A 25,303-nucleotide genomic window follows, 5' to 3' on the forward strand; every position below is an offset into this window, starting at 1 on the left:
GTAGGGTCTTGAGGTAATAACTGAGAATATATACCTACCACATGGTCTTTTTTTCAGTTTATTTCAACAAAACAACCCCAAGTTGCAAGCTTATTTACTACACCTATGTGTGCATGAAGCTTGCTCATTCTAAGATTCTCGGTCCATTTTTTTTTCTTAATACCACACCAAACATGCAGACCTGTGTTAGGCTTTTAGTGACCATGAATAACTAAGCAAATAATTTTTCTCCCATAGGTTTACATCCCTTTTGATGCCAGAAATTTTATTTGAGTACCATAAGCTACATACACCAAGAAATGCAAAGATCATTTTTAAAGGAAGGGAAACCATAGGCCAGCTAAAGTCACACCAACAAACCAAATCTTCAGGCTATTCGAACACAAGTGTCAAATTTGTCCTAAGTCTGTGTGCAAATCCCTAGGATTTATAATACTTACAGCAATGATTAATATATTTATGGAGCAATTAGAAGATGCTATTTACTGTTCAAAGTCCTTTACGTGTATCTTTATTGAATCCTTGCAGTGACATTAGAAAGCAGCAACTATTGTCATTTTTATTTTACAGATAAAGAAATTGAGGCAGATTACTCAAGTTCACACAGGTAGAAGACCTAAGATTTAAGCATTTTGTTACTATAACTGATGAGTATTAGCCAAAAGAAATTAGGGAGCTTTGTCTTCAAAGAGACTGCTTCTTTTGATGTTCACAGAATGCTTAGAATGAATTTGTAAACATTAAGAAATTAGAGAATTTAATAATTCAGTCCTTCCTTTCACCTATCCCCAGGGGGAGGGGGATTACCTAGTCCAGCATTGCCAAGAGACAGAATGGACATAATCAATTGCTCCTATTCACTACCATAGGTTTCCCTCACTCCCTACCTCCAAAGGGTAAGGCCTAGAGGATTATCAAGGTCCTTCTGAGGAAGATTTATCTGTCTAAATTAGAGTATGATAGCTACAGAAATTCTACCACAGAAGAGCTGGCCTTCTGGGCTGTATCACACGCACTCACACACACACAAACGCACGCACACACTCACACCACCTTTTCCCATTTCTCAAAGCAACCATCCACCATGAGGGAAACTTAAACTTGGCTAAGAACAACTTCCGCACACAAAGCCTAGCTCTAACTGAAGGGTGAAGATAGCTCCCATATTTAAGTTTTCACTTTAAAGCAAAGAGGGATGGGAGGAAGCACCGAAAACAGGTCTATTCTAGCTCCAGCAGCTTATACTGGAGTTTTTGTTGTCCCACATAATATCAAGTGTGCTTTTCTAAAACAGAATTGGATCCATTTTTTCCCAAAAATTTAAAAACCGTCTTGTTACCATTTTCCCCTGAGGTTATCATAGATCAAATAGATGAAAGTCACACTTCATTCGTACTATCACCTAAGCATTGCAAGGAATGTACATAAAAGATGAAATACTGGCGGGACAGGCCTGTAAGATTCTGAAAATAGAGTACTGCCAGATGATGAATGTCTGAAACAAATTTCTTATGATTTTGACTGTTCTCACTTGTATAGTTTGTATTATCATTGGAAAGTTTTTCTCTCCCTATTCTTTCAATCCTAATTCCAGCTGAAAGAGTAGCTATTTTCATTTCAAGGTTTAGAGCTTCAAAAACATCGTTTCTTATTTGAAGGCAAGACGGTTTTATATTCAAAAATCTGTAATTTAGGCTTCCAACAGACTCCAGGCAATAAACATGCTATTCTTTTCTCTGAACTCTTTGCCCCACATTTGGCTTTCGAAAATTAAGTTTGCCAGTGATGTAGACAGCTACAATGAACTTTAAAGTAGTACTTTTTCCAGGCAACTTTGAATGCCTAAGAGAAAAATCAGAACCCTACTTCTGTCAACTCACTGGGTTTCCAAAAAGTGTCAGGTACTGTGTCATTCTAAATCTAAACCATTACCGTCCTTCTAATAGGCTTTTGTCCTTTGACCCATTGCAGTCAGTTATGCAGTGAAAAACATCATCGGTACTGTCTCAGAGACACCAATCTAAGAAAGGCACTGCTAAACTGTTCTTATTCTTACACGCTTTAAGTGTAGATGAAAGCCCTTGGGCCATTCTCACTCCCCTCACTGCACAGGGACTTCGCTCACTCAGATTAAGCCTAAAATGGTGCTTTCCTTCAGGCTATTATTAAGGGATTCTATAACTTGAATAAACAATGACAAAATGTAGCACCTCCAAAACTGGAATGCATTTATTTTACGGAGGAAGTTAAAATAAGTCATGAGATGGTATTAAACAGCATTCTGGAAAGGCCACCAGGGGTTTCTGTTGGAAGGATAAGGACTATTGAATGACTATTGTCTGCATTTGCTCACTATATTCTTTCAATGAACAGGTTAGTATTTCTAAAACTGAAGTGTTACTTTATTGGAGAAAGTCAAAATATGTTATGATTTAGAGTTTCTGCTTTAGTATTGAATGTTAAGTATCTTAGAAGAAATGTACATCAAGTACTATGCACATACAAGCAGCTAACATTTGGCCTGAGGTCCTTTAACTCGGCTTTCATAATTGGGATGCCACTATTGTAATGTTTGCACCGTTATCAGACAACAGCTGTGCTGATAAAATCTGCTGAATCAAGGTCGTGATACCTAACTGAAATGACTAGTTACTAAGCTAGCAGAAACGGTTCCTAGTTTAAATCAAACTGATCCATTGCCCCCGGTTTACAAAGCAAAACAATCTATGACCCCAGGCCCCACCCCAAGTAGTTTATGTTATTGTAGTTAGGCTAGTGTGTGGTGTGGGAAGTTCTGTGTGGAAACCGTTACAGTCAGCAGAGTTTTCTGACTGTTCTATGAAGAATGGAGCCTGGATTAAGGCAATGCTTAGATTCTGAATTCAAAGAAAACATTTTCTCTCTTCAGAATATCAACGTAGGATGACAAGTAAATCTTAAGCAATTTTTCAATCCAACTTATTTTTGAGAGACAACAAAAAGCCCACTTCCAAAGTAACAGGCTTTGGAGAGTAATACTGACAGTATTTGAAGAGACAGTTTTCAGAAGGATTGCAGCGGAGGAGACAAAAATGACGTTAAGTGAAGCTCATACCTTAAGTTTCTGTTGATGTCACCTGTCCAACAGAAACTCCGACTTGTCTAAAGATTAGTTGTCTATTAAATTGAATTCCAGGATCTAGGAGGTACTTTTTAAAGCCAAGTAAACTTCAAGGCTTTTATCCTGTTTTTACCAGTTTGGTTAAAACTAAAAATTAATAGAGCTGACATTCATCACCTTTATGTTTTACAACAGAACAGAAATACTTGAAATTCTTGATGCCAACAGCCGTGTAACATTCGTGTTACCTTGGCAATGTTCATGTATTTGCAATGATGGTAAAGAATGACTGGTTAGTTATGTATGGAGGAAGAAAGTCTCTGGCTCGAAGACCTTTCCAGCAGAAGAGAGTTGGCATCATTATTTCTGAAATATGACCTTCCCCAGCAGCATTTCTAATTATACTCCCAAATTAGAACGAATACACTCTGAAAACCAGACTCATCATTGTGACTTACACTCTCAGTTCTGTTGGAAAGCGAACACTCATTGCAGCAAAAATGGTGTTAAGAATGGTGGCTTGAAAAAAGGCAGCCTTTTGAATATACCAATTCCCCTTGTTAGTAAATAACAGTGGCAGTAATTATGGGCCATAGAGATCCACATTCTCCAGCATGCTTTGAGAGAAATCCATCATCGTCAGCACTCTGGCCTTGGTAATGTTCTCCTTAGCATCAAGAGAGGGAGTCTGAACAAAAGTCATCTGTGGAACCAGAGCATATGTTTAATAAATTTCAAGCAGCTGTATAGCTTCTCCAACAAGCTCCTTTAGAAAGGAAAATAAAGGACATCAACGAATTATTTATGTCTATTTTATAAATTGGCAGTCCTCGGCAAGGTACATTTGAAAGGATAAGAACCACTACCAGAATAACATCACAAACTGGCTTTTAGAGCTTTGGGATTTATAAAATCTTTCAGTATTGTCCCCTAGAATTTTGTAGTCCTTTTTTTCTTCTTTTATTCTACTTTTTAAACCTCCATTAGTTCCAAGCTTCTTTTTTGCTATTTTTTTGGTATTTCACTAACTTTCATATGTGTTTACCCAGGTAATTTACATCATGAAGAAAAACTGGTGTCACAAGAACACAGAAAACAAAGGAAAAGGAGTAATCTAAGATTTTCCTTGGAAGTTCTCAGTGTTCTCATGAATTGTGTGTCTGGGCCTCATTTCAGAGGTCCCTGATACACAGCCATGACCTCAGACTATGCCGGTATTCAGAGCATTTTCAAAACGTTGATAGTTGTTATAACCTCTCCTTTTTCAGAGTGATAGTGGCAGATAGGGAATTTCCTTTATTTCATTCCCTTTAAAAGCACAGTGACATATAAACCCAGGATAAGATACTCAGCTGTTTGAGAATGATGCCAAATAGTTAGCATTACTTAGCATGCACTATGTACTCATGTTCATTCATGAAATCTTCACAACTCTGTGGTAGGTATCATGGCTATTGCCATTTTTCACATGAGAGAATGGAGGCACTGACAAGGTAAAAGAATTTGCCAAAGGTTACACAGCTAGTGAGTGGTTAAACAGTTCAGCCATCTACACCTATACCTTGAACTGCCTCCAAGCTACCCTTGGTTGCCTCTAAATAACTCCCTTGATTTCGGCCAAAATAGTCTTCCTGCTCTTACTTTAGAACAAATACCCAAAAGCCTTTTAATCATAATTGGAAAACACATTCATTCTGAATGTCATACTTGAGCTACTTGAGGTCAGAACCCTTGTTCTTGTTTGAGATTCTCTGGTATGAGGCAGGCACTCTACTGGACACAGGGGGATGGTGGTCAACTCAAGAAATCTCGTCCTTGCCCTCAAAGGGTCTGGTCTCAAGGACGGTACATTAGATTCTCAGCTTTAGCTATCATGTATCAGCATCATCTGGGAAACTCATTTCTGAGAGCCAGACACACCCCCCAAAATAATGACATCTGATTATCTAGGAATAGAATTAGTAACTAGAATAGGCTTTTTTTTTTCTTAAAGACCCCTGACAATTTCATGTGCAGCCAAGACTAAGAACTCTCATCTTCCACTCTATTGGTCAGACAGATGATACAGTCACAGCAAAAACAATTACAAAACTCAGTATGAAGTATGAAAAAGTGTGATGGTACATTATAATAGGTTTGGGATGGATGTAAAGAGATTTCTCTAGAGAAGCATCCATTAAGCTAATGCTAAAATAAAGAACTGAATGTAGTGAGATGAAGTCACCCTTGGGAGAGTTCCTGGAAGAGGGGAACATGTGGTTGCCCAGGCTTTAGCGTGTTCCAAGAATGGACAAGGGCATTATTGCCCGAGTGTGATGCAGTGGGTATCAAGCCATATGAAGTGAGTCTGAATATCGTCTGGTAAAATAAGGTGAAGGAGATCCTTGGTTTGATGGCCCTCTCCTGTATTTTTAATTCTCCTTCTTAAAAACTCTGTAGATAGCGTGCAGAAAAACAAAACTGAAAAGGTAGTTGCAATCTCAAACGAGCTTACTCCATTTCCCTCGTAAAATAGTCCTCTTGATTGGACATTTCACAGACTCTGCTTTGTAGGAAGCACAGAAGAGGTAGCACAGCGGATCCTAGAAGATGACACCAGAGATGCTTGGGTGCAGCCTGAGGGGCTGTGTGCAAACAGTAGAGGGCTGCTATCAAACAGCCTCTGTGGACTTCTGTCTCTGTTCCAGTTTCGGTCTTAAGAATGATTTCTATATAAAAACCCCTTCTCAGTAATAGCCATCGACCTGAATCCTTGGTTGTGTTATTGTCATCATTGCCCTCTACCCTTCAAAAATACCGTTGTCCACTAAAATATTGTTATGCCTCCCTGGAGTTGACCTCCAACCAGGTGACTGGGGCAGCCTTGCATTACTTTGGTCACCAAGTCATGCACTAAGTATTCTCAGCCTCCTGTCTTACCATGTAACAGAAGACACCATTCCTCCCTTATTAGCAGCAGGAACATATTGCAGAAAATTACTGGCATCTTGTTTGAGTCTTAAATCTATGGCAGGCAGTCACAAGTCTCCTTGATGTATGTAATCATTTCAAAGTCAGATGCCATTTTATTTTAAAATTTAGAAATTACCTAAACATTCCTCGCAATCTCAAAATATACATATGTGTAAGATACATACATATCTGTAATATATAGGTGAAAATTCAGTTTATGAAGAAATTTGATGCAAACTACTACATTTTAAGTTAAACAGAAAGGAACCAAGCATCAATTCAAGAAAGAAAATGTAGAATTGGCACAAAGTTCTGTGAACCGCCCAGAAATTTCATGTACCAGTTTATTCAAAACTGGAGGCCAAATGGGTTGGGAGGCATCATCTTTGGGGCTCTCACCTGCCCTGGCTCCCCTGCAGTCAGCATTTCTCAATGACCGGAATTTACAGTATTTCCAGGTGGAACTCTGTTGAACATGAAGCCCACGAACACTGGTGTGGCACAGGAGGACTGGATTCTGAGCATTTGGGGAAGACATATGTATGAGAGTTCTGGTGAGAGGCTTTGAGGACATAATCCTTCTTGGCTTGTAGGCTTTTGCCTGCTAACTAATCTTCCCCTCTCTCAAATTCTGCCTCCTTTCTCACTCATCTAAAATGCATGTTCCTTCTGTTGGGAAGGAGTTTTAGATCATGGACAGCTGTACCTCTCAGGAGTTTCAAAGGTCACAAGACATGGGATGGCTCTTCTAAGTTGAATCATAAGAAATAACCGCTTATTTTAGGTCAAAGAAAGGCCAAGTAACAGTTCCATAAGCTTCAAACTGTTATTAGTAAAGTAAGAATGAGGTTTAGTTTTCCAAGTTCTGGGGTCCTGTTCACCAATATTCAAAACATGGGATTCAGAATAGTTCTCTATGGATAGAGAAAGTGTTTAGGCCCTCAGATTATAGTGTGTACTTGGGAGCTTGAGGTCAGAAAGCCAGAATTAACTTGACCCCCAAACCCACTTCCATTTTATTCATACATCAACATTCATACATCAGCTGATGGCTCCTGATCTAATCAGGGTAGGAACCTAAGAAATTCAGGAAGCACCTGAGGCAGGAAGACAAAGGGCTAAAAATCATAAAGTACACGTAAATTGACGGGTGTCCTTTATGTTCCTCCTGATGGCCTCAGGAGCTCTTGTCAGCTCACTGTTCCCACATTAGGACACATGACAAAAGTCTATTTTTCTATACTCATGAACAGTTTTAAAGAAAAATGAACCTGCTTGTTTATATAATCAGTTCTTTTAGAATACTTTGTTTAGAATTAAGATTCATATGTGCTTCAACTTTCGGTGACCCTTTCAGACTGATCTGGTCTTCATTTTAGTGATAAGATCGATTACATTAGCTAAAATTTATTAGCTAAAATATTAGATTCTAACCTGCATGATCTAAATATTTCTAGAACCTTGCCTGTAAACAAGAGTCATTTGATATATACTTTTTAGTATTGGTTTGTCATGCAGAATATTAAATAATTTATGCTTAAACCCTAGGCAAGTGATTCAGAGGTACTAAGCTAATTTTCTCTCCCAAATATGCATGAAGTAGATTCCCCACTCCCACTTATAATACCTGCTAAAACAGAAGTGCAAGTTAATACTTCAAGTAGGTATTTTAAAGATATTTTAACTATAACCAAAGGAATAGGCCTCATTTTCTCATTTTATGCTCTTCATAAAGAAGAAACTTTGGATTTTGTTTTGAACTTTAAACATTTTAAGTCCAGAATCCTTTAGCTTATTTCAATAGTTAGCAAATATAAGCTAGTTGAAAAAAGTGACCTTTTAGAGAATTTTAATAGTTAAAATAGTTTGTGATGTCCCAGAGAAAATACAAACCCATTCTTTAACAATGTGAATTTGCTATTCTAACATTCAGCAAAAATTTCAACTTGGGGATATAGACATATTATGTTCTCCAGAAAAAAAGTTTATCCTAATGATCAGCAGTATTACAAGTTACAGTAATAGTATGATCTTGTACAGAAAATATGGTTAAAATTTGATATTTCAATTGAAAAATAAGGTATTTCAAGGAAATAAAGCAAAAATATCAATTACAAAAAATGTCATGCCTGGATTGTGGAATAGTATGATGTTTTATTATTTCTTCCTTGTTGTGGTGCTATTTTCTAATTATTTGAGTTTATAAAAAATAGGTGATTAGGGACTTTAGTCCCATTTATTTTCAGTCTTAGAAATGATAATAAAAATTTAATCTAGCCAACTTGAATTGCTACTTTTAAGACAATGCTTTCTCAATTATATAAGTTGTTGACAGATTTGTGTTTTAGTTCAGAAACCATTCTGTCACACACTGACAAAATTTGTAAAGGTCATGAAAGATATGTACCTACATGTAACAGGAAAATATTGGATGAGAACAAAAAAATTCATAATGCAAACATTTAAGAATTATTTCCTGTTATAGGCTTTTTGGCTGATTATCCATTATCTTCACAAATGAATGAAAATAAATTGTCCAGGAAAGAAATCAGGTGGGCAGGGGGAATGTACATCGTGCTCTTATTTTAAAATTACATTTAATTTTGATACCAAGTTAGCAGGTCATGTTTTGAAAATACTTCAATATCCAAATTCCTATACAAAGATCACAGGGTTTTAATAGGTTATGCCTGACACTGAGAGAATAATGTGTAATTTAGTACATAAATATAAATGATATTGAAGTTTGAGCAATGTCCCATATCATTGACTAGCCTGGTTATTGAGGACACTTGGTAAATTCTATTTGAATTTTACTAAAACTCTTAAAATATTTATATTTTCAATTGTATTTAATGCAAATAAATTTCTGGAACACATACCCAACTGTCATAAAACCCATGGATATATTATGGTATAGTAATTTAGAGACTTCCTGCTACATGAACCAGTAGCAACTGGGACTGTAGTAAAAATGCAGAATCTGAGGTGCCACCTGAGGCCTGTAGATTTGTACATGCATTAAAGCTTGAGAAGCACAGACATCATAACTCAGCAGTGAAAGGCTGAAAACTTTTTCTTTAAGATCAGGAACAAGACAAGAGTACCCACTCTCACCATTCCTAGTCAGCATGGTACTGGAACTCCAAGTCAGGGCAATCAGACAAGAAAAAGAAAAGGCAACAGAATTGGACAGAAAAATTTGTTCATATGACATTCTATAGACAAAATTCTGAGGAGTCCATCAAAAAAACTTAGATGCAATCAATGAATTCAGTAAATCTGCAGGATATAAAATGGATATTGAAAAAGCAATAATATTTTTAGATACTTATATCTGAAAAAGAAAGGATCCCATTTACAACAGTATCAAATAGTGAAATGAGGAATAAGTTTAACCAAAAAGGTGAAAAATCCCTATCCTGAGAACTATAAGACACTCATGAAAAAAGTCAAAGACAATACACATAAATGGAAATGTATCCCACATTCATGGATTGGAAGAATGTTGTTAAAATATTAAAACATCCATGCTATCCAAAGCCATCTATATAGTCAATGCAATCTCTGTCAAGATTCTAATGGCATGAAAACAAACCAGAACAACGATCTTAAAGTTTATATGGAACTAAGAAGATCCCAAATAGCCAAAGTTATCCTAAGAAAGAACTTGGAGGTATCACACTTCCTGGTTTCAAGCTTTGTATATATTGCATGCATATACATATATCCAGTATGGTACTGGTATGAAAACTGATACATAGGACACTGGTATAAGACAGTGTGTACTGGTATATAAACAGACACATAGACCAATGCAATATAATAGAAAGGCCAGAAATAAAGCCATGCACATATAGTCACTACCTGGGGAGTCAAGGCTCAGTGGAGGAAAAAAAAGTCTCTTCGATAAATTGTCCTGGTAAAACTGGTACTCACATTGAAGCCTGAGACTTGACCTCTATCTTATACCACTCACAAACATTTAAATCTTTAATCCATTTTGAGTTAATTTAAGACCAAAACTACTAGATGAATATACAGGAAGACAGATTCTTGATATGGGTCTTGGCAATGGATTTTTGTATAGGACATCTAAGGCGTAAGTAACAAAATCAAAAACAAGTGGGATGGGGCACCTGGGTGGCTCAGATGGTTAAGTTTCTGCCTTTGGCTCAGGTCATGATCCCCAGGGTCCTGGGATCAAGTTCCGCATCGGGTTCCCTGCTCACTGGGGAGCCCGCTTCTCTCTCTCTCCCCTCTGCCTCTCCCCCAGCTTGTGCATGCGTGCTCTCTCAAAATAACATCTTTAAAATAAAAATTAAAAAAAAGTAGGACAAATTAAACTAAAAAGCTTCTGCACAGCAAAGAAAATGATCAACCTATGGAATGGAAAAACATCTGTAAACCATGTATCTGATTAAGTAGTTAATATCCAAAATATGTATAGAAGGCATACAACTTAATAGCAAAAAAATAATCCAATTAAAAATGAGTAGAGGATCTGAATAGACATTTTTGCAAGTAAGATATACAAATGGCCAACAGGTTCATGAAAAGGTATTAACCGTCACTAGTCAGGAGAAATGCAAATCCCAATCAAAGGGACATAGCCATTCTAACAGGTGGGGCATGCTGCCAAGATGTGGAGAATCCCACTGTTAGTGGGATTGTAATTTGATATAGCCACTATGGAAAACCGTATGGAGATTTCTCAAAAATAGAGCTGCCGTATGAACTAGTAATTCTACTTCTGGGAATATATCCAAAAAATGAACACTATTTCAAAGAGATATCTGCACCCCCATCTTCACAGCATTATTTACAATAGCTGAGACCTAGGAAACTGCCCCATCAATGGATGAATAAAGATGGGATACAAAATGGGTACTCATTCAGCCATAAAAAAGGAAATCCTGCCATTTCCAACAACACAAATAGACCTTGAGGGAATTATACTTAGTGAAGTCTGACAAATACTGTATGATCTCACTTATATGTGGAATTTTAAAAAAAACAAACTCATAGAAAAAATATCAGATTTGTTATCAGAGTTTAGGAGCAGGTAAGTGGATGAAGATGGTCAAAAGGCACAAACTTCCAGTTATAAGTATTAGAGATGTACAACATGAGAGCTATCACACTGATGTATATTTGAAAGTTGTTGAATAGATTCTAAGAGTTGTTATCACAAGGAAAAAAAATCTTATCTGGGAGAGGAATGTTAAGCATATCATGGTAATCATTTCATAATAGAAGTCAAATCATTATAGTGATACCCTAAACCTATATAGTGCTATTTGTAAATTACAGGTCAGGAAAACTTGAAAAAAAAAAATCTTGAGAAGCACTGGCTTAGAGCTTGGACTCTCAGGTTTGAACCGAACTTCTAAATCCTGATTTCATCCCTTGTAAAATAAGACTAAGGATACCTTCTACCATTTTGCCTATTCCATTTCGGAGATTAAACAAGATGTATACAATCTGTATACAATTGATTAGCATGATGACTAGCTTAAAGTTAACATTCAATAAGAAGTATTAGTTGGTAGGCCACATAGCATAACAGAATCGTAGGCCTGTAAGTCAAGTGTTTTGTTTTGTTGTTTTTTTTAAAGATTTTATTTATTTATTTGACAGAGACAGCCAGCCAGCAAGAGAGAGAACACAAGCAGGGGGAGTGGGAGAGGAAGAAGCAGGCTCCTAGCGGAAGAGCCTGATGTGGGGCTCGATCTCAGAATTCTGGAATCAAGCCCTGAGCCGAAGGCAGACACTTAACGACTGCGCCACCCAGGTGCCCCTCAAGTGTGTTTTAATTTGTTGAGTTCGTAAATACTAACAGCAACAACAACAACAAAAAAACCTTCAGCAGATAACATACATGTTTTAGGCATGAGTTGAGCAATGACCAGTCACAGCTGAAATAAGCATTCTACTTTCTCTTAGTAAAAACAAAACACATTTGAATATGTTCCTCTATATATTTTTAAGTCTCTTCAGAAACTTAAGACTAATATAAACTACTCTCAGCCTCTGCTCTAATAACTTATATTTCTAAACATTTTGTCTTGTATTTTCTATGATTTCAGTAAATCATTTCAATACTGTGAAATGTACAGTTTTAACCAATATAAGAAATACCTTGCATTATCATGTTCTGTAGGACTTTAGGCGAGATAGGGAAAAGAAAATGCATGAGTTCATTCATTCACACACTTCTTGAACGTTTGCTATGTTTCAAGCACTTGTCTAAGCAGTGTAGCTACAAAACTGAATAAAAGAAATGGAGTTATCTGCCCATATAGTGGCTACATTCTAGTGGGTGGGTTGCTATGCTGCTATCCTGTATCATACAGCAACGTACAGTCATGCATATATTCTTGCGTGAGTACCTACACGATAGGCCTATTCCTTCCTCATATCGGAGATTGTAAAATTTAATTTTGGGTGGTGAAATTAGAAATGGACCATGCGTCTTGGCTAAACTGGATAGTATAAAATACAAGCCATAAGTTATGAAGTCTTTTGTTATTTTCTTTCACTTATGCCTTCCTTTACGGACAGCAATCTGACAGAAGAGGTAGTCTAGGATATTTAGCATGTGAGTATGTCTAAAAATCAAACCCACATTTAATGTTGTAATTCTTGTCTCCACCACTTTGTACCTTTTTACCCTTGAGTAATTTGGTTAGTATTTATGCCTTAGTTTTATTATAAAAAAATAAATAAAGGAATAGTACTGATTATCCAAGCTTTGAGAATACTGAATGAGGTAATACATGTTTAGTACTTATAGTGTCTAATATTTTGATACTAGATACGTATTGCTTATAATTATTATAATGCATAATAGCAGTATTCTGTTGGCCAGTATTCTTTAATTTTCACAATTTCATCATACACTGATTTATGCTTTTAGTTCTACAAAATGATCGTTCTTTGGACGCGAACTCCATCTAATGAATAACCTGTACGTTCAGCAACATAATTTTTCATACATGTACACACTTAACTTCACATCTTTACACACCCCCTTTTTCAGGGGGCCAGTTTCTAGCTGAAAACTCAAGGTGGGGGGGATTGTTTGGATTTTTTAAGAATGTGATTTGCATAGTCTCAAGCAAAAGGTGAGTGCCTTATTTCTTCCTTCAGAGATGACTTTAAATTTGATGTATTTTAAAGACAAGAATATAGCAAAAAACGTACAAGGAAAATGCTGCCAACATGTTTTTGTTAGCATGTTTAAATTTCACTATCGCTCTATATCTGGACCTCAAGGACTACTTGTTAAATCATGAATTAAAAAGTGAAAACTTAGATAGTGAGAGGGAAATTAACTTACAAAGCAATAGGACACGCCATTGCAGAATCATTTAAGTGGTCTAGGTAGAAAACACTAGCGTTTCATAGGAGACCCACTATGGGATAAAGAGGTTGTCAGAGTGCTTTGAGGACACTACTGGGGATAGATCAGTGATCTTAGACATGGGGCCTAAACCATGAGAGGGCACTTGCACTCAGGATCACTGCTTGGCATCAACTACTTGGAAGGGGTCAAGAAAAGAGGGTGACGTTCTTATATATAATCTTCCCAGTTACCTATGATATAGTAGGGGTCATTTCCTTTCACAGATGAGAACACAGAGGAGATAAAACTTAAGATACCAGTGTAACAGAACGATAGAATTTCAGCTTCTGTACCTCAGATCAAAAGCTAAAGTCCAGGTTTCATTTTACTTCACATTACCCTCACAAAGACAACTAGAGATAATTCTGAGAAAGTTGGATGGGGTCATAGTACAGGTCATCCTGAATGCCCTGTAAGAATTTACATTTTAACCTCGAAGTAATGTGGAGTCACTGAAGGTATACAAATCTGGAAGTATCAAATAAATTGCCTTTATTAAGTACCAAAGGTCAAAAGCGAAAAGGATTATTTTCCAAGCTTCCTATTCTTTATTTGGGTGACACAAAGGCTTTTTCACAGGTTTTCCTGAAACTAAATATCTAACTTAGTTCTTGAGGCATTTATTATCCTCTGGTTTGAATCCTGATTAAACTACTAACTGGTATGACCTTGGGTAAATTGCCTCAGTGCACTTTAAAATGTGGAGAATACTTATTTTAAGAGTGTCGTGAGGAGAGGAGATAAGCTAGTATGTGCAGAGCGCTTGACATATTCATGTGTTGTTTCATACCATGTAGTGTAGGTTTTGCTATTTTTGTCAATGTTATAATATTTAGTACAACTATCCTGTTACATTTCAAAAAAGGATATCAAACACCAGGGGAAAAAATGTAATAGTGGAAGGAGAAATTCTGGCATAAAGGGTAAGGAATTCCGGTAATAGCCAGTAACGAATAAATGCCTACAACAGCTTACCTCTACTGTTGGGATTGCCATAACCTGGTACAGCTACCATAAAAATAATGAGCTTAATGTTCTTAATGGGAGACACGTGAATTATTCAACAGTCCTCTTTAAATCACTATTTTTAGCATTGGCAAGTACTGCTATTACACGGTTTGTGTTCAGATAGTAGTCAACAAAATTTTAACAAAATGTAACAGATGGTGGGGCAACTGGGTGGCTCAGTAGGTTAAACTGCCTTCAGCTCACCTTGTGATCCTGGGGTCCTGGGATGGAGCCCGCATGGGGCTCCCTGCTCAGCAGGGAGTCTGACTCTCCCTTCTCCCTCTGCCCCGCCCTCCCCTCCCCCCTCCCTCCTGTTCTCTCTCAAATAAAATCTTAAAAAAAAAAAAAATAACATGTTTTTGGTTAAGTCATGCAGCCAAGAAAGCTGGAGCTCTTGCACATCTTATGCAAATCTCAATTTATATATTACATTTTCAAAATTAACAGAAATATACCCTAAAACAGTACGTGTCATTTCTGATTTTATAAAGGTCATTTTGATAATGATGACAAAAATACGTTCAGTGTGTTTTGGAAGCATGGAGTAGGGAGACCCAAATGCAAGTCCAGTCAGGGAAGACTCATTATCGACAAACTGGCAGCTACCAATGCAGAAGTGGGACGTAGAAAAAATATGTATGTACACAGATACAGCGGGGTCACTAGCGAAAGCCTCCAAGTATGGTTTTAACAGTAACCTATACGTTCAGGGTTTTAATGTGACTGGGACAAAACATTAAGTTTATAATGAGCTCTATCTTTTTCACTAGAGTTAGTACCTTAGATGTGCTTATTTAAAATTGAGTAGTGATGTGTAATGGAAGACCTCTATATTTGTTTTGACATAATACCTAAAATAAGAACACTGGACGTTGTAGATTTGAAGGAATGGAAAATGAGAAACAAAACAAAGGGGAGAGTTCTAAGGACAGATGAGCCAGTTGCCAAACTTTCAGGAAGTTTAAGAGGATTTGGGAAACATCATTATTTACGTACCAACATCCATTCCTCATTACTGGCAAACAGATCAACCCCAATTTTGTTCAGGTGGCAATATATTCAGGAGAGGTAGGTTTCTCTAGCACTCCAGGGAAGGAGTCAGTCAGTCAAAACTGATCAAAGCATTAGTGTTTAAACTAATTACTTCCAGTAATTGGTTAAGGAGTGGGTATATTACCCTGTCCAGATCAATGAAACTCAAGGGCAATTCTGCTGGAAGCATAGGGTGATGTGGCTTCCAAAATAAATAAATAAATAATAAAGATTCTCCCTGGTAAGGAGAGACATGCAAAGAAACCAGATCTTCTTCCCTTAGATGGTGTCATAAAAGGACAAGGTACCTAAAGATGTGTCCTCATGTGACCAAGAGCTTAGAGGAAAAAAAGATTTGGCCATGAGCCTGGCTAAAATGGAGCCCCAAGATTCACCATTGCTGGGCTGTCCCACTTTCACCAAGGTTGTATAAGGTCAGCTATATCCAAAGGAGTGAAAAGTTTATGAAAGACCTCTCAAGCCATATTAAGTTAAAACTTTCTACTATAACCATATGGGAATCAATTTAAATACGTGAAATGATATGGTCAGGGTTGCACTGTAGGACAGGGCAAATGGGGACTGCAAAGGATTAGAGAGGGACAAGACTTGTGTCAAGAAAAACAGCAAAGACAGAACTTATAAAACTCAACGACCCCCCAAAAATAATCCAATTTTAAAAATGGACAGAAGGCACTAACAGACGTATCTCTGAAGAGGACATCCAGATGGTCAACAGACACATGAAAAGGTGATCATTATTTGTCAGGGAAAATGGAAATCAGAACTACAATATCACTTCACACGTGGCAGAATGGCTAAAATTAACACCACAAGAAACAGGTGTTGGTGAAGCTGTGGAGAAAAAGGAATCCTTGTGCACGGATGGTGGGAATGCCAACTGGTGTGGCCACTATAGAAAACAGTATGGAGCTTCCTCAAAAAGTTAATAGAACTACTCTACAATCCAGCAATTGCACTACTGGATATTTGCCCAAAGAATACAAAAACACTAGTTCAAAGGGATACATGCACCCTGATCTTTATAGCTGCATTATTTACAATAGTCAAGATATGGAAGCAGTCTGAGTAGTCATTGATTGAATGGATACAGATATGATATACACACACACACACACACACACACACACACACACAGCATTATTCAGCCATGAAAAGGAATAAAATCTTGCCATTTGCAACACAGATGGAGCTGGAGAATATAAGCCAAGCAAAATAAGTCAGAGAAAGAAATACCATACGTTTTCAGTCATAAATTCAGTGGAATTTAAGACATAAATGAGCAAAGGGAAAAAAGTACAAACAAGAAACAGACTCAGTTATGGAGAACTGATGGTTACCAAAGGGGTGGTGAAGGGGATGGGTCAAGTAGGTGATGGGAATTAAGGAGGGCACTTGCAATGAGCACCAGGTGATATACAACAGTGATTCAATATTTCCATACACCTGAAATTAATGTATGGCTTAACTGGAATTAAAATTAAAACTCAAAAAAAACCCAGCAAATAGTTATTGTAGTCAAATATCAAGACAAGGTAAGAGATGGGTGGGAAAAGGAAATTTCATAAAATGTGTTAATAATAGCATGCAAAAGCAATTTGTTATTACAAATAAAGATGGAGTTAAAAATAACTCATATTTAAGTACTTTCATTTTCAGGAAGTGCTTGAGATTACCATCCCTAAAAAAATTCATTTTTATCTAGGATACACATATTATTGTAATCAAAATTAAGAAGTCACTGTTTAAAATGTATTTTTACCAATAAATCACAGCATGCTATATTGAATAAACAGAAACACACCCAATTAAAATTGTGTGGAATAGGTTTGTTACTTTGTCATTATATGTAGACTAAAAGGAAAGTTGTTTTCTTGGATTTACCTGAAATGGAACAGGATTTTTAAAGAATTGACTTTGAATTAGATAAAGCATCTGGAGTTACACTCTGATAATATTTAGAATTCATACCAATGGAATACCATTAAAATATTGAACAATACCAAGATAATTGTGTTTACTTCAAAGTGTTCTCATTTTAATATGTGAAAATTACACTTTCATACATTTTTTATACTTTCTTTAGCGTGCAATAAAGAGTTCCATTTAGATGCTAAGAAAATCATACTTTTCAGGGCTAATAAAAAAGTTGGATCTTGGATGCCTAAACCAGTAGAAGTTTTAGTTAATGTTTACAAATAAGTGTTGCTCATTTAAGATATTTTAGATCATTTAAAATACAGCATTAGAAGCTTATTAGAACTTATTTAATACACATCAACTTGGGGAATTTACAGGAGGTGGAGAGAACTCAGTGGTATACTTGCAATCAGAAGGATCCTGAATATAGAGAAACAACCATCAGGCAACAAAATATTTAAGAACTTGATAAGAGCATCTTCTATTAAGCTGATCTTCTTATATCAGTTTAATAAAATGTTTTGTTAACTGATATCCAATTAAGGTTTATCCCCATTTGTCTCCCAGTTGGGTATCTATCAAACCACACTCTGGAAGAACATATCACTTTATTGGATTATGTAAGCACTCCAATTTGCGGTTGCATGTGCACATTTGTATATTTGCATGTGTCAGAAACTGTTCTGTACCTAGGACTGTGGTAGCAATGAAGAGTAATGAACAAGGTGGACCTGGACTCTAAGCTCTCAGGCCAGGGGCCAAGAGGGAATATGGATACTAAACAAAGTTAGGGTTACAAATAAGATGGGGATATACGAAGTTAAGTTTTTCAGAGGATGCGTTTCTCTGGGATCAGTCTTTTCTGATAAAGTTTAAGGATTAGTGGAACAAATCAGAAAACTCTGTATGAGAGTGTTGGAGATGGAATAGGATGCTGCATGTCAAGAACATAGTACTGTCATGTATGTGGTATCTTTGAGGAACAATTTGAGTCTGGTTATCATTTAGATCGAAGAGAATTCTGGAGAGCTGGAGAAGGAGGAATGAGCCAATTCAGGAATGCTAAGTCCATTGTGAGCAGTGTTCATGGAGTTTTGTCTTGTTTTAAGGGCACTAAAAACCCTTTGAATGATTTACATGTAGGAACAGACACACTTTTATATTTTGAACACTGTTAGTTGAGATGTAGAGCATAGACTGGAAAGGAGTAAGATTGGGTAAGGAAGCAGACATTAGCTAAGAGCTGCTGTAGAAGTTTAGGAAGACGGTGACCTAGACGGCCTCACTGATCATATTGAGTAACTGATTACCATCTGAGAGACAGAATCTTGGTGCCTGTGTTTCTACCTGGGCTTTATCATTTTCTACATGCGAATAGGCAAATGGCCTTCTTTATCTGAATAATGAAGATGAAAATACTGCCTCATTAGTTTGCTGTTAATCTTGAAGGTGATCAGTGTAAAGAATTCAGGGTTAGTCCCAAACAATGTAGTAAGTACTTTAAAATATCAGCATTTTCTACATGTCATTGATTAGATTTTGGAAGGGAAGGCAAGAGCCATATATAGGACTTAGGTTTCTGGATCAGGCACTATATAGGATATTTTGTTATACCAGAATGGGAAGCATTTGAGAAGAGACCCTTTGTTGGGGGGGGGGGGGTCAGTGACATTCAAAGATGGTGAACTTTGATACATCGGATCTTCAGTGGAACATCAACCAATATGTAGGACACAGCAATTTACAACCCAGAGTAGAAATCAGCAACAGTAGGCCTTTATCAGCATACATTTCCCATATAAAGGGCAAGGGGTTAAACATGCACATTAGATCAGACCTGGAAACAAACCCCAACTCTGTTAACCTCTTAGTTGTCCTGGGGAAAATCTTTCAGGTGTAGTTCTCCTATTTTCAAAAAATGATTAGAACAGCTTCAAATTATATGCAGTATTTGAAGCTATAGGCACCAATTAGTCAGAGGTAATGAGCTTCCAGGGATTTTGCCCATTTGTCCTTGACCCAGCAGCTTCTGCCACCACTGAACAGTGCATGGACACCAGCCAGTTACCTGCAAGCAGAGCCAAACAATGTTTTGCCTTATGCATCAATCATGCAGCTTTGCTTCCTGCCCCAGGAAAGAAGGTATATTGAGGTTTTGATAGAGCAAGACTCGCTTATATGTACAACTAGAAAGTGCAAGGGAATTCTGTTTTTCCTTCTTCCTTCTCCAGATAACCCTACCCTGGAAAGTAGTGGTCTTCCCAGAAGACAGTCCGTTGGTATCATACAGACAGTCTTAGATAGCAATCAGTGGCCAATTAAGTAACAACCTATTAGATTTGTTTCCCTGTCTGCCTCACTCACCATTTTATGTGCTTGCTTTCTGCAATTCACGTAACATGAAACTTTTCCTCAGGCTTATGGTTCCTGGGACATCTAGGCATGGCATTTTTCCCGTGTGACCCTAGCACAGGGTAATGCCACTAGGTGACTCTCTAATGGAAACAGGGGATGTCCTTGTTGGTGTTAAGTGGGCAGGGATAACTGAATTGCCATCATAATCGCTAAGACTTCTACTAGTGGTAGTTCTAGTTCAAAATGGTGACCCTGGAGGATCCTGAATCACTTCCTCCCATGGGCACACAAACCTACAGCTATATGGGGAACAAGTTTCTTCTGAAAGAACTTCAATAACTGAGGTACTCTTACAAACTAGGCAAATGAAGGGGGAAAAAGAACAAATACATCGAAGTCAGTAGGAGCTGCTGACACCCAGTCCCACAATAAACCCCACCCCTGGTATGGCAGGCCACCATTGGGAGGGCACTCATAACCCCAGGCTTCTCCCTAAGGAGAGAAAATTTGAACCCCACATCAGGTACCCCAACTTATAAGACTTATACCTGACAAATGAGACCCCCAAAACATCTAGCTTTGAAAGCAAACAGGGTTCACATCCATGAGACCCACAAAGCTATAGCAAACTGAAAAATGTTCCAGAAGGACTTGTGTGTAGAGGCAACCACAGAAAGCACCTACTCTTTTTGTGACACTTAATTGCTCATCTTAAAGACTTGGCCTGAGGAGCAGGCATCTAACTTAATGCTTCTAGGGAACTCTAATCCTCCCCAGAGACCTCAGAGGGCAGGCACTATCATCAATTTTCCTCGGCCTTGCTCTAGGTCACCAGTATGTTCTGAGAAAGAGCTAATGTACACATGATACTCCAGTTTTTTGTTTTTGTTTTTTTAAAGATTTTATTTATTTGACAGAGACAGAGACAGCCAGCGAGAGAGGGAACACAAGCAGGGGGAGTGGGAGAGGAAGAAGCAGGCTCCCAGTGGAGAAGCCTGATGGTGGGGCTCGATTCCAGAACGCCGGGATCACTCCCTGAGCCAAAGGCAGACGCTTAAGGACTGAGGCACCCAGGGGCCCCGATACTCCAGTTTTTGCAGCTGCCACCTGATGGACACAACTTGATCACCCAACTCTGTTGGCCAAGTGGGGCTTACATCTGTGGGCCCCACCAGACTGCAGCAAATGGAGGAATAGTTCTTAACTGGCTACCCATCCTCAGGGCACAGCACAGACAGCAGACTGAAATACACACCCAGGCTTTCCATGAAGAAGGCTTAGTAGCTTAACTTTTAGAACTGTGGTCTGATGGTCAGACTTCTTATTAAATACATCTCAACAGTGACTAACCTATCCAGGGATCAGACACCACCAGGTGCCACCTTTCCAGTCTCCCTCTGCCCTATCACAGGTTGGTGTTTGAGAAAGGAGCGTGCATACACATCAGGCACTCTGGTTTCTGTGGCTGCTGCCCAGAGGAGCCATCTCCTGACAGTCTGGCTCTGGTGTCCATCACAAGCAGGGCTTGGGTTTGCAGGTTCAATGGGACAGTGGCAAACAGGCAGTTCTTAACTGGCTATCAAACCAGGATTTCGAGCACAGGCAGCAAACACGCACCATCAAGCAGTCTTCCCCTGACAAAGGTATATTTGCATACTTTAAGAGCAAACTCTCACTGCCTGAGAGTGTCTGGAGCTCAGATGGAGGTCCTCCCCTTTGGGACACTGACCAGTATTGGCACACCTTCACCTACTGCGAGACACGAAGATTAAAGTAGACTTTTTAGACAGTGAAGAAGGCTTGAGAGCCAACCAAGAGCTAGGGCAGAGTTGACCAATAAGGTCCATCCCCTGCACGTGGGCACTCCTTCAAGACTGCAAGTCGTGGCTATTTTACATCTGATACATAGAAACTCACAGTCCAGCTAAATGAAGAAAGAGGACTATGTTCCAAATGAAAACAACATAAAACCAAAGAAAAAGACCTTAATGAAATGGAGAGAAGTGATTTACCTGATAGAGCTGAGAATAACCATCAGATGATCATGAAACTCAGGTAGAGAATGATTAACAAGTATCAAATAGACAGAATACACTGAACTGAATACATTCGATAAATTAAACTAGATGTAGCAGGGATGAAAAAGGATCAACGAACACTCAAACACAGTGCAGAGAGCCTAAAGGATTAATGGGACAGCATCAAGCAGAACACTTGTATTATAGAGGTCCCAGAGGGAGAAGACAAAAGGGCAGAAATTTTCAAGAAATAATTTCTGAAATCTTCCCTTAATCTGGAGAAACGGACATCCAGATCCAGGAAGTCCAGAAGGTTCCCAGTAAGATGAACCCAGAGAGACCCACACAAAGATACATTATCATTCAAGTGTCAAACGGTAAAGACAAGGAATCGTAAAAGCAGCAAGAAAAAACTCTTGTTACATACAAAAGCAGCCCCAGAAGTTTATTGGTTATTTCAGGGAAACTGGCAGGCCCAGAAGAGAATGGTACAATGTATTCAAAATTCTGAAAGAAATGGCCAACCAAGAATTCCCAGCAAACTTGTCCTAGAGACCATTTCCCAGAAGTTAAAGGAGTTTACCACTAGACCAGCCTTCTAAGAAAGGTTAGAGGAACTTTGTTGAGCTGAGAAAAACGCTGATTAGAGCAAAAATTATAATCCTTACTGGTAAAGATATAGTAAAATTTGGAATAATCTAATGTTGTAAATGCAGTGGGTAGTCACAAAGCTAGCATGAAAGTTAGAAGAGAATAGTAAAAATAACTACTGCTGTAATAATTGGTTAATGAATTCGCAAGATAAAAATATGAATTGTGACATCAAAAATATCAAATATGGGAAGAAAAGTCTGCAAAATTATAGATCTTTATAATGCATTCAAACTTAAGCTGTAATCAACTTAAAATACACTGTTATATACAAGTTGTTTTACATAAGCCTCATAGTAACCACAAAGCAAAGCCTATAGCGGATACATGAATGATAAAGGACTAAGAAATACTGTAAGATTTCACATGCGGAATGAAAAAAAAAAGCTCATAGACACAAAACAGATTAGTGGTTGCTGGAGGTTGGGGTGAAGGTAGGGGAGAAAAAAAAAAGTACAGCCTTTGTTATAAAACTAGCCCTAGAGAGGTAATGTAGAGTATGGCGACTATAGTTATTACTGTATTGTATGATCACAGAAGTTACTAAGAGCAGATCTGGAAATTATCCCAAGAAAATAAAGGATGAGTGGCGAGGGATGTTAACTAGACTTAGGGTCATGTAGCAATATGTACAAATATCAAATCATTATGTTGTACACCTGAAAGTAATACAATGTTATCTCTCAATTGTAACTCAATTAAAAAAAAATCACAATACCTTCCTTCTTGTGTGCTAAATCATGCCACAACCAAGAAAACAAAAACCACACAGCTATGTTTAGGTAGTGGCATGATTGTATCAAAAGGATCAGGTAGCTTTTCTGCCCATGGACGCCATGAGTAAGCATCATTAAAGTCTCCCCACCCACCACTGTCATGTCTAAGAGTGTCCTAAGGAGCCCGAGCGATTGTGGAAAGTTTGAGCTTTGAAAAACCAGTGAGAGTCTGAGGAGCCATTGTGAGCAATGGAGAACACTCACAGACTGTGTGGTAATGAGAGCACCAAACACCAAACGTACGCTTTGGATAGGTCACATATGCCACCGTGGAGGAAGTGGATGTAGCCACGAATGCAAGGCCACACAAAGTGGATAGAAGAGTTATGGAACCAAAGAGGGCTGTCTCAACTGAAGATTCTCCAAGACCTGGTGCTCACTTCACTGTGAAAAAGATTTGTGTTGGCGGCATTAACGACAACACTGAAGATCATCTAGGAGATTATTTCCAACGCTATGGGAAAATTGAAGTGATTGAAACCATGACTGACCGAGGCAGTGATGAGGAGAGGGATTTTGCTCTTCTAACATTTGATGACCATGCCTCCATAGACAGACTGTCCTTCAGAAACACCACACTGTGAATGGCTGCAACTGTGAAGTAAGGAAAGCCCTACCTAAGAGATGGATAGTGCTTCATCCAAAGAGGTCAAAGTGGTTCTGGAAACTTCGGTGGTGGTCATGAAGGTGGTTTTGGTGGGAATGACAACTTTGATCATGGACGAAACTTTAGTGGGCAAGGTGGCTGTGGTGGCAGTCGAGGTGGTGGTGGATATGGTGGTAGCTGGGATGGCTAGAACAGATTTGGTAATGATGGAAGCAATCTTGGAGGTGGCAGAAGCTATAATGATTTTGGTAATTTCAACAATCTTCAAATTTTGGACCAATGGAAGGAGGAAATTCTGAAGGCAGAAGCTCTGGCCCCTAAGTGGTGGAGACTAACACTTCACTAAACCACAAAAGGTGCGATGGTGGTTCCAGAAGCAGCAGCTGTAGCCATGGCAGTGGCAGAAGGTTTTCATTACTGCCAGGACACAAAGCCGAGTGGGAGAGGAGAGCCAGAGAAGTGACAGGGAAGGTTACAACAGATTTGTGAACTCAGCCAAGCACAGTGGTCGCAGGGCACAGCTGTTACAAAGACACCATGTTCTAGACGACACTGTCTGGGCAAAATACTCGAGGACTGTATTTGCTGCTAATTTTCTAACAGGTTATTTTAGTTTCTGTTCTGTGGAAAGTGTAAAGCATTCCAAATAAACGGTTTTCATGTAGATTTTGTGGGCAACTATTGGTTGCTAAATGTAATGGTCTCATTGTGACGCCAAATAAGTGTGTCTTTAAAAAAAAAAAAAAAGAGGACCAGGTACGGTCTATATTTTGATGGTTACTTTCTGACCTACACTCTTTGAATATACTAAGTATACAACTAATTCTAAACCTACCACGGAAACCCTCTTGTCAAGAGCACGAGCCAGTTATGCACTTAATGATATGACTTTAAACTTTAATTTGCAATTCTGAGCACTGTTTTAAGTTAGTTAATATAAAAAACTGATGTCCAAATTAGGTAAGGACCCTCAATTTTGGAAATTCAGTATTAATAATAACCATGTTTGGTTTTGGGGGTTTTTTTAGGCGAAAAAGAAAAGACTAGATATTTCTATATGAATAATACTGTCATTGTGTTAGGCTTCCGGGAAGCTTTGTTACAGGTCTTTAATTTTATGCAATAAGCTTAGTTTGAAAAAGGAAACTAGATGCATCAAGAGCCCTTCATTTCACATTTAGGCGCTGTTAACCAAAATAGTTCAGCATTCCCAATTAGTTTTGGTATGAAAATTTTAAAGATTCTGTAAGACCTAATTTTAACAAAATTGAGGTTTTCTAAATTTGTTATTCAAGTTTACAAAATGATTATGTAGAATAAAATTGTCTTTTAAATATCTATTCATTTATTCATAGTTTTATCAATACTTCCTTTCTTTAGTATCCTTACTCCAAAAGTAACCCTATACATAAATGGTCAATTACTCTACAATAAAAAAGGCAAGAATATACTATG

The 25,303-nt window shown here is 38.0% G+C and overlaps 1 long non-coding RNA gene and 1 pseudogene across 1 annotated transcript in view; one reads left to right on the plus strand and one right to left on the minus strand.

Moving 5' to 3' along the window:
• Positions 1-214: 214 nt before the first annotated feature.
• The window catches only part of LOC148109335 (uncharacterized), a 36,886-nt gene continuing 11,797 nt past the window's right edge, over positions 215-25,303 (minus strand). Inside the window, exons 2-3 of the long non-coding RNA XR_015725853.1 lie at positions 6,452-6,569; positions 215-3,803 (exon numbers count right to left, since the gene is read on the minus strand). This is a non-coding gene — a long non-coding RNA (uncharacterized LOC148109335). The remainder of the gene's footprint in view (positions 3,804-6,451; positions 6,570-25,303) is intronic.
• Positions 21,790-24,337, plus strand: LOC123801022 (heterogeneous nuclear ribonucleoprotein A1 pseudogene; annotated as a pseudogene).

The sequence above is a fragment of the Ursus americanus genome, chromosome 10, assembly GCF_024610735.1.
Source record: "Ursus americanus isolate L20-20 chromosome 10, mUrsAme1.1.p, whole genome shotgun sequence".
NCBI lineage: Eukaryota > Metazoa > Chordata > Mammalia > Carnivora > Ursidae > Ursus > Ursus americanus.